The following is a 10,598-nucleotide window of genomic DNA, read 5'->3' on the forward strand; positions in this document are numbered from 1 at the left end:
TCCTCTGTAGGCAACTTGACAGAAGGGTTATGCAGAATATCAAAGAAAGTATTAGGCGGCATGCTTACGCTGAGAGCCCAGCCGGCTTAAGGCATCAGCCGCTTCGTTCTTTCTGCGGTCAATGTGCTCCACTTGATAACCCTGAAAATGCCCGGCGATGGCATCAACTTCACGGCGATAAGCCGCCATGAGGGGGTCCTTGGAATCCTACTTGCCTGATACCTGTTGAGCCACCAAATCTGAGTCGCCAAAGCATCTCACCCGGCTTAAGCTCATCTCCTTAGCCATCCGAAGACCATGGAGCAAGGCCTCATACCCAGCTACATTGTTAGTACAGGGAAACATCAACCGTAGCACATAACGAAATTTGTCACCTCGAGGGGAAGCTAAAACGACTCCAGCCCCCGAGCCCTCCAACTGCTTGGACCCGTCGAAGTGAATAGTCCAGTATGTGTTATCTGGCCTCTCCTTAGGCATCTGCAGTTTTGTCCAGTCGTTGATGAAGTCTACCAATGCTTGAGATTTGATAGCAGTGCGTGGCACATACTTTAAATCATGAGGCCCAAGTTCAATGGCCCACTTAGCAACTCTTCCGGTGGCTTCTCTGTTTTGGATGATATCTCCTAAAGGAGCAGAACTAACCACAATGATGGGGTGGCCCTGGAAATAATGCTTAAGCTTCCGGCTTGCCATGAACACCCCATAAACAAGCTTCTGCCAATGTGGATACCGTTGCTTGGACTCAATGAGTACTTCGCTGACATAGTAAACCGGCCGCTAAACCGGATGTTCCTTACCCGCCTCCTTGCGCTCCACCACGACGGCCACACTGACGGCTCGTGTGTTAGCGGCTACATACAACAATAAGGGCTCCTTATCGACAGGAGGAGCAAGGACTGGCGGCTCAGCTAACTGTCTTTTCAACTCCTCAAAAGCAGCATTAGCAGCATTACTCCAGACAAAGTCATCTATTTTCTTCATCATCTGATACAGTGGTATGCCCTTTTCGCCCAACCGGCTTATAAATCGACTCAAAGCAACGATGCGTCCCGCCAGTCGCTGGACGTCATTTATGCACGCCGGCTTAGCCAGAGAGGTGATTGCCTTGATATTCTCCGGGTTAGCTTCAATGCCTCTGTGAGAAACCAGAAAATCCAAGAGCTTGACTGCAGGAACACCAAAAACACACTTGGCCGGGTTAAGCATCATCTTGTAGACCCGGAGATTATCAAAGGTCTCTCTCAGATCATCTATCAAGGTCTCCTTCTCTCTGGATTTGACCACAATATCATCCACATAGGCATGAACGTTGCGCCCAATCTGATTATGAAGACAATTCTGCACGCAACGCTGGTAAGTCGCCTGTGCACTCTTGAGCCCAAAAGGCATAGACACATAACAAAAAGCTCCAAAGGGAGTAATGAATGCCGTCTTCTCTTGGTCCTTAACAGCCATTTTGATCTGATGGTAACCAGAGTACGCATCCAAAAAACTCAAACGCTCACAACCCGCCATAGCATCAATAATTTGATCAATACGAGGGAGAGCAAAAGGATCAGCCGGACAAGCCTTGTTTAAATCCGTATAATCCACACACATACGCCAGGTGCCGTTCTTTTTGAGTACGAGCACCGGGATAGCTAACCATTCTGGATGAAAGACTTCCACAATGAACCCGGCCGCCAAGAGCCGAGCTACTTCCTCACCAATGGCCTTCCGCCTCTCCTCATTAAACCGTCGGAGGAATTGCCTGACTGGCTTAAATTTTGGATCAATATTAAGAGTGTGCTCAGCGAGCTCTCTCGGTACACCCGGCATGTCAGAAGGTTTCCATGCAAAGATGTCCCGGTTCTCACGGATGAACTCGATGAGCGCGCCTTCCTATTTAGGATCCAGATTGGCGCTGATGCTGAACTGCTTAGATGAGTCACCTGGAACAAAGTCAACAAGCTTAGTCTCATCGGCCGACTTAAATTTCATTACCGGCTCATGCTCCGTGGTTGGCTTTTTCAGAGACGTCATCTCTACCGGGTCAACATTATCCTTATAAAACTTCAACTCCTCTGTCGCACAAACAGATTCAGCGTAAGCAGCGTCACCTTCCTCGCACTCCAAAGCTACTTTTCGGCTGCCATGAACCGTAATGGTCCCATTGTGACTCGACATCTTGAGCTGCAAATACACATAACATGGCCGTGCCATGAACATGGCGTAAGCCGGCCGCCCAAATAGAGCATGGTACGGGCTTCTGATCTTGACCACCTCAAAAGTCAGTTTTTCCGCCCTGGAGTTGTACTCATCTCCAAAGGCTACTTCCAGCTCGATCTTACCAACTGGATACGCCAACTTACCAGGCACCACGCCGTGGAAAACACTATTGGACTGGCTGAGGTTTTTATCGGTTAATCCCATACGACGGAAGGTCTCATAATAGAGGATGTTGATGCTGCTGCCCCCGTCCATGAGCACCTTAGTGAATTTATACCCACCAACCTGAGGAGCCACCACCAAAGCCAGGTGACCCGGATTATCAACCCGGGGAGGGTGATCCTCCCTACTCCATACAATAGGTTGCTCAGACCATCGCAAGTAACGTGGAACCGCCAGCTCAACAGCGTTCACAGCCCTTTTATGAAGCTTCTAGTCTCGCTTGCACAAACTGGTAGTAAACACATGATACTGTCCACTTTTGAGCTGCTTTGGATTGGTCTGATATCCCCCTGTTGCTGCTGCTGATTACCCTGGCCAGATTGCTGGTTGAACCCCCCTTGATTACCTTGAAAATTCTGAAAATTGGAATTTGAACCGCCGCCCGGGCCATGAAAGCCGCCGCCGCGTGAGCCGCCGCCCTGCCCATTGTTGCCATTGAAAGTGTTGGAATTTTTGAAAGCTTTCATGATTGCACAGTCTTTCCATATATGAGTGGCTGGCTTCTCCCTAGAACCGTGCCTTGGACAGGGCTCATTCAACAATTGCTCAAGCGTCGGGCCTGATCCGGCGGATCGGAGAGGTGGTCTCCCCTTACGTCGGTGGTTGTTACCTTGCGCATTGGTGTTGGCCACAAATTCCATACTGCCATCAGCCTTACGTTTGTTACTTCCCTGGTTCACCGGGTTATGCTGAGGGCCCTTGCCGTTGCCATTCTTCTTTCCCTTCCCTGTCTTTTCCTCATCAGACGCGGGATCCTTGGTACTATCAGAGTCGGCGTACTTGACCAGAGCCGCCATCAGCGTACCCATATCGTTGCAATCGCGCTTGAGCCGCCCAAGCTTCATCTTCAGAGGCGCAAAACGACAATTTTGCTCCAACATCAAGACCGCAGAGCCGGCATCCATCTTATTAGACGAATGTATTTTCTCTTTGACCCGGCGTACCCAATGGGTTGCAGAGCCTTCTTGCTGTTTGCAGTTAGTCAAATCCACAATCGACATTGATTGCCTACGTGTATCTTTCAAGTTTTGGATGAACCGGGCTTTTAGCTCTGCCCATGACCCGATGGAATTGGGCGGCAGTCCCTTCAACCAAGTGCGGGCAGTCCCATCCAACATCATGGTGAAGTATTTGGCCATTGCCGCTTCGCTGACCTCCAGCAACTCCATAGCCATCTCGTAGCTCTCAACCCATGCTCCGGGCTGTAAATCAGCCGTGTAATTAGGTACCTTCCTAGGTCCTTTGATATCCTTGGGCAGACGTTCGTTACGGAGAGCCGGCACCAGGCAAGGGACGCCTCCGGCTCTTGTAGCCATGCCTGCCTCAATAGAAGCCGTCGGGTAAACCGGAAAAGGCTGGTAAGCCGTCATCTGAGCCGCCTACTCAGCTTCCTGACGCGCTTTGTCTTTATCTACCGCATTAAAGGCTCCATTATGTGCCGGGCCATGCCCCCCAGGAAAGTCATGGCGCCGGACGTTGCTTGAGCCGGTCGCCGACGCCATGTGTCTGCTATAACTCGGACTCCGGTTTTGACGAATTGCCTGTCGAGGGGTCGAATGAATCCTGTCCCGGCTATATGAATATGCCTCCTGCTGCGCCAAAGCCGTCTGAAGAAGTTCTCTGACCCTGCGGGTTTTGACCGCCGTTGGGGAGTCACCCTCAACCGGAAGAGCCGCCAGTCGCGCTGCTGCAGCGATCATGTTTTCCAACGGGTTAGAATAATGACCCGGTGGTGTTGGCACATATGGAGGCGGTGCAGTATTCACACGGGGAGGCCCCATCACTGGTGGCTGAACCAGCGTTCCCACCCCGGGTGCCCTGATCTGATTTATCTCTGGCGGGTTGCTAGGCCCTGCACCGGGTGTGTTGAAGAGGTTGCGAGGATCATAAACCGGAGGGAGCCGAGATTGAGCCTTCTGATACCTCCTTCTCATGACCTCATTGGATGCGTTCTGATCCATCGTGAGCCGGAAAGACTGCGCCTGAATAAACTGAGCCTGGGCGTCCAGAGCCGCCCGCTCTGCAGCCATCCTAACTCCTTCCGCTGCCAGGTCTTCCTTGGCCTGCGCTATGTCCAATTTTAGTTGTGCCACTTCTGCATCATGTTGAGCTTGATCCGCCGGGACGACCGTGGCAGTTAACAGGGCCGTCATCTTATCTGTGAGATCCATTAGCACCTGAGCCGGCGAGTGCACAGGGCCTCCTGCCCCAGCGGCGGGGTTTTGAACAGGTTGTGTGCCGGCCATGAATATTCCAACCCGGCTTGGCGGCTCAAAGGGGTCCGGAATACTGTCGCCATCGGAACAACCCCTGAGCCTACCATCTTGAAGTTGATATAACGAGTTGGTCTCATCTATGGACGACTCGCCGTCACAGCGGGCGGCCGTCTCATCGCCAGATCCAGATCCTTCAGAGAGTCCTCCATGGACGCATCCCACGAAAGCACGCTTCAAGGAAGGCAGAGTCCGGGCGCGTCTCGCACGCTGAGCCGTCTCGACGAGGTCGGTGCAGAGGTCCGGCTCAGGGCCCGGCTCGCCAATCTTGCCAATGAAAACGTGGATTCCGCCGAAGGGGACCCGATACCCGTACTCGATTGAGCCGGCGTCGGGGCCCCAGCCTGCGTCGTCGATGTAGAGCTTGCCGCGACGACTCTTGGTCATCCGGCCCACAGCGTATCCCTTGAGCCCTTCGAAGCTGCACTTCAAGAACTCAAATCCACCATGCGCTGGCCCCACGGTGGGCGCCAACCGTCGTGGAATTGTCACGGCAGATGTCCTCGTGCAAGGACTTAGTCGTGGAGCCATCGCAACTAGGAAGCTTAAAGGGGTTAAACGGGACAAAGGACACGAGGATTATACTGGTTTGGCCCCTTACGGTGAAGGTAAAAGCCTACTCCAGTTGAGGTTGGATTACTTAGGGTTTCAATGACCAGGGAGCTAAACCTCTGTGCCCGGCTATCGATCTGATCTTACTTTTTCTGAACCGCCGCTGGGTCGTCCCTTTATATAGAGAGGTTAACGCCCAGCGGCTCTCAGAGTCCCGGCTGGCTTATAAACAGTGTCCGGCTCGGACTCTTAACTATTCTTGCCTTACACTACAAGTCATGCCTTAACGGCGGTTTATCACTACGGGCCTTAAGCCGCCTCTAGGCCTTAGGCCCATTATTGAACCGCCATCCTCAAGCTTGATATTGGGCTTCATGTGATGATCGTCATGACATAACCCGACCCTTCCTGGGCGGGTGACTCCAGTAGTTATATCCCCAACAACCGGGCTGGCCTAACCAAACATGGTGGCCAGCTCCAAGATTCAATGCATGCTTCGCTAAATTGTGAGACTCAACATTTGAGCTCCTAAACTTGTTACATGAAATAAAACTGACAAGTGTAGTTTAATCTCCTGGATGATATCTCCATAGGTAGAACCACTTCCTCTGTGAACTTCTTCTACTATCCCTTTGTAGCCCGATGCGACATGAATTCGATTTTCGTTCAAATCCTCGGCTAAAGCAAGCCCTTCACATGATGTTCTGGTGGTGCCAGCCAACCTCTCGGACGAGCATTTGCACTCACCTGGGTTGCCCCGCTCGGAGTGAGTACTCGTATCTCTGATAAGTATGATGTTACGAAGCCATGTATGGCATGAGGAGTCTTGAAAATGCCTTCATGAATAGCCTTCCTTCGGGTGCACTAAATAGCCCACAGTGTCACTACAAACCTGGTAAACTCCTCTAATGACAACACCGATTGGGCTGCAAATATCCGCTCCTTTGCATTTTCCTCTTGGTGAATGCTCAGTTGATCAAGTACAGGTTCAGAAGACAGTACCCATGTGTTGTGCGACACAGGGCAGTTTAGCAAAGCGTGGCTCCATGTGTCATGTACCCTGCACACAGAGCAGCTGGCTCCAGTAGTGGCCATGTTCTGCCGATGGAGGACCTCACCTGCTGGGATTGAATGCCTTGATAGTCGCCATATGAAGACCCTAAGCTTTGATGGAACCTCAAGTTTCCATATTAACCTCCATTACTTGCTCTCTTCGTGGGTGTTGGTTGGTCATTAACGCTCCTCTAGCCACCTCTTACTTTTGTCCGGACCAACATGCGATATGTGGAGCCAACCGTAGAGTTGCCACGAGATTCTTCACTCCATGCCCAGAAATCATCAATCCTCCTTGTACATAGTGGTATCTTTAGTATTGCATCGGCATCGAAAGGTGTGCAAACTGAACGGACAATCTCTACCCTCATGATGTTGTTGAAGGTTCAATCAGTTCGGACACAAACTGCGGGGGATCTTGAATTAGCGAAGTGATAGGTCTCCTGTAGCTTTCCCTTGGAATGCAATTATGGGCCCAAATATTAGTAGATTTACCATCTCCAATCCTTCTAATCATACCTTGCGCCATAATGTTGAAGGAAATATGCCCTAGAGGCAATAATAAAGTTGTTATTTAGATTTCCTTATATCATGATAAATGTTTAATATTCATGCTAGAATTGTATTAACCGGAAACTTAGTACATGTGTGAATACATAGACAAACAGAGTGTCACTAGTATGCCTCTACTTGACTAGCTCGTTAATCAAAGATGGTTAAGTTTCCTAGCCATAGACAAGAGTTGTCATTTGATGAACGGGATCACATCATTAGAGAATGATGTGATTGACTTGACCCATTCGTTAGCTTAGCACTGTGATCGTTTAGTTTATTGCTATTGCTTTCTTCATAACTTATACATGTTCCTATGACTATGAGATTATGCAACTCCCGAATACCGGAGGAACACTTAGTGTGCTATCAAATGTCACAATGTAACTGGGTGATTATAAAGATGCTCTACAGGTGTCTCCGATGGTGTTTGTTGAGTTGGCATAGATCGAGATTAGGATTTGTCGCCTCGATTGTGTCCGGTTTGTGTCCGGTTTCATGCCCCACTATAATGTTTGGACCAAGCACGGAGAAAGAGGGGTTATGATGGAAGACAATGAAGAAGAAGAGGACGACGACAGCTATCCTGGCCATGGGTTCCCTGAATACGATGATACAACATTGGGGGAAGAAGTTGAGCCGGCAATGGGGGAAGAAGCTGAGTCGGCAATGCGGGAAGAAGCTGAAGAAGAGGCATCGGATGAGCCCGCTGATGATCTAGGTCGGGCCATTGCCGATGCAAAGAGAAACTGCGCAAGTGAAAAGGAGAAGAAGAAGTTGCAGTACATGTTAGAGGATCACAAGAAATTGTTGTACCCGAATTGCGAAGCTGGCAAGAAAAAGTTCGGCACCACACTGGAATTTCTGCAGTGGAAGGCAGAGAATGGTGTATCTGAAAAGGGATTTGGTAAGTTGCTGGTAATGATAAATAATATGCTTCCAAAGGACAACAAATTGCCCGAGAGTACGTACGAAGCAAAGAAGGCTGTCTGCCCTCTAGGGTTAGAGGTGCAGAAGATACATGCATGTAACGCCCCGGATTCGATGCGCCAGGTGTCTGCCAGTTGTTCGTCATTGTCGCCATGTCGTTTGCTTGCGTGTTGCATTTTGCCATGTCATCATCTGCATGCTTTTCAAAACTTGCATCCGTTCGGGTCCTCCCGGTTCTCTCCGTTGTCCGTTCTGAGCCCAGACCACCTCGCACGCGCCCATCGCCCCTCTCAGACCTTGTTTCGTGAGCGGGAGAAAAATGTTCTCGGAATGGGCCGAGATTTGCCGAGTGGCCTTGGTATATCACCGATAGACCGCCCGTCAAATTTCGTTTCATTTGGAGGTCGTTTGACGCCCCAACGGTTAACCGAGCTAACCGAAAGCCCCTTTTGTCTTGCAGCCCAACACCCCTCCAAATCAGCCCACTATCCTAGCAAAACACCCTCCTTGCTCTCCGCCGTTCAATCACGATCGCGTGGCCGTAAACCGCACCTCATTTGGACTCTCCTAGCTCCCTCTACCAATAAATAGACCTCCCCCTCCGAAATTTCGGGTCCAAACCGTAGCTCTCCTCCTCTTCGCGCTGTCGGACATGTCCGCGCCGCCGGACGAACCGCGCCACCGCCCCACGCCCAATCAGCGCCCGCCACATGTCCCCGCGCCACCCGCCGCCGGCGCAGCCCGAGGGAGCCCAGATCGGGCCCGCCCCAGGCCAGATCGGGCCCGCCGCCGCCCGGGAATCGCGCCGCCGCCTGGATCCCGCTCGCCTCCCCGCCGCCGCGCCATCCCTCGCCGCCGACCGCGCCCAAAGCCCGCACCCTCCGCCGCCCGAGCCGCTCCAGCCCCGCCGCCGTCTGCCGGCGTGCTCCGCCGGTGCGCCTCCCGCGCCCCGCATCGGCGTTGAGTGCCCCGCCGCCGCGGCCATGGCGCCGCCGCCGCGCGCCTCGGCTCTGTCGCCGCCGGCCGCCTCCTCCGCCCTCGCCGGCCGCCTCATCGCCGGATTTGGGCTGGTGGATGAGATCCACCCGTCCCTGATCCAAACGCCCGCGCCCCGTCCCGCTCCGCTTCGTACCGGGACCTCTCCGTCCCGTTTTTGTGAGGTGAATTTTTGGCTAAGTCCCCAGAAAACTCTTGATATGTGTGCATATTTGATTGCTTGTCACTTCTTGTGTGCAGCTCCGTTTTGTGCGTGTAATATGTCAAAATATTCACCATGAGATGCTATTTATTTTGTTCCATTATGCCATGCCTGTTTGAGTCCATCTTGATGCCATAATCATCGTTGCAAGAGTGATATATGATGTTAACTGCTGTTTGCTATCAGAACTTGGTGATTTGTCTTTTTCATTGCATTTGGTGTGTGCATCCTGTGAGCATGGGATCTACATGTGTTTTGAACTACATCATGCCATCTTTACAGGGGTTCTTGTCTTGTATTTTTGTGATCTATGTGGTGACTAGCACGAGCATGCAAAGTAGCCTCCACGAGTCTGTTATATTTTGTTGCTATGTAAACCTGCTGCTACCATGAGTTCTATGCATAATCTGGAGATGTTCACTAAGGATATTTTGTTACACATATTGTGCTCTATCCATCCATGTCCTTGTTTGCAATTATAGCCTGCTGTAGCTTGTTGAAATCTTGCTCTCAATTTGCTAAATAATGTTTTTGTCAGCCTGTTAATATTAAGTTCAGTTTTTGCCATGTGTTTTGCTAGTGATCCATGCACCCTATGAACTTGCTCTTGCCATGCTTAGCTTCATAATTATGCCGTCGTACTGTTGGATGCCTTCACATGCCATGAAATGCTTTATGATGAGTGATTTGATCTCGCAAAGATGCCTTCATAATTCTGTTTATGCCATGCTCAGTTTTTCTGCTAAGTCTGAATCTGTTTATGAAACTTGCTATGTTTACATGGGTGCCATCATATCTTCTGTGCCTTTTTGGCTCATGATCAGTAAGGGACTTTTGTTCTATGCAATTAGTAGATTCATGCCATGCCTTTGTTTGCTATGATCTGTTCCTGTAGCATGTTGTTTGATAGATCTAAACTTTGCAACCTGATGTTATTTCTGCCATGTCCAGTGATTTTCTGCTAAGTCTGTGAAACGGTTATTATTTGCAATCTTGCCATGTCCTTTTGACCATGTTCTAGTGATTTCTGGAGTTAGCTTAGTGTTCATGTTTTGTCATGCTTTACCTGTAAATCATGCCCATGCCTTTAGTTTTCATGTTGAGGTGCTGTAGCATGTTGTTTTGATGCTTGCAAGATGACCGTCACCTTGGATCTCATTACTATCATTGCTATACTAGTTGCTTCGTTCTATCGCTATGCTGCGCTACCTATGACTTGCTCCTCAAGCCTCCCAAATTTCCATGAACCTCTAACCTTTGTCACCCTTCCTAGCAAACCGTTGTTTGGCTATGTCACCGCTTTGCTCAGCCCCTCTTATAGCGTTGCTAGTTGCAGGTGAAGATGAAGATTGCTCCTTGTTGGATTATGTTATGTTGGGATATCACAATATCTCTTATTTAATTAATGCATCTATATACTTGGTAAAGGGTGGAAGACTCGGCCTTATGCCTGGTGTTTTGTTCCACTCTTGCGGCCCTAGTTTCCGTCATACCGGTGTTATGTTCCTTGATTTTGCGTCCCTTACGCGGTTGGGTGATTTATGGGACCCCCTTGATAGTTCGCTTTGAATAAAACTCTTCAAGCAGGCCCAACCTTGGTTTTACATTTG

This window comes from Aegilops tauschii, chromosome 3 (assembly GCF_002575655.3).
Source record: "Aegilops tauschii subsp. strangulata cultivar AL8/78 chromosome 3, Aet v6.0, whole genome shotgun sequence".
In the NCBI taxonomy this organism is placed as follows: Eukaryota; Viridiplantae; Streptophyta; class Magnoliopsida; order Poales; family Poaceae; genus Aegilops; species Aegilops tauschii.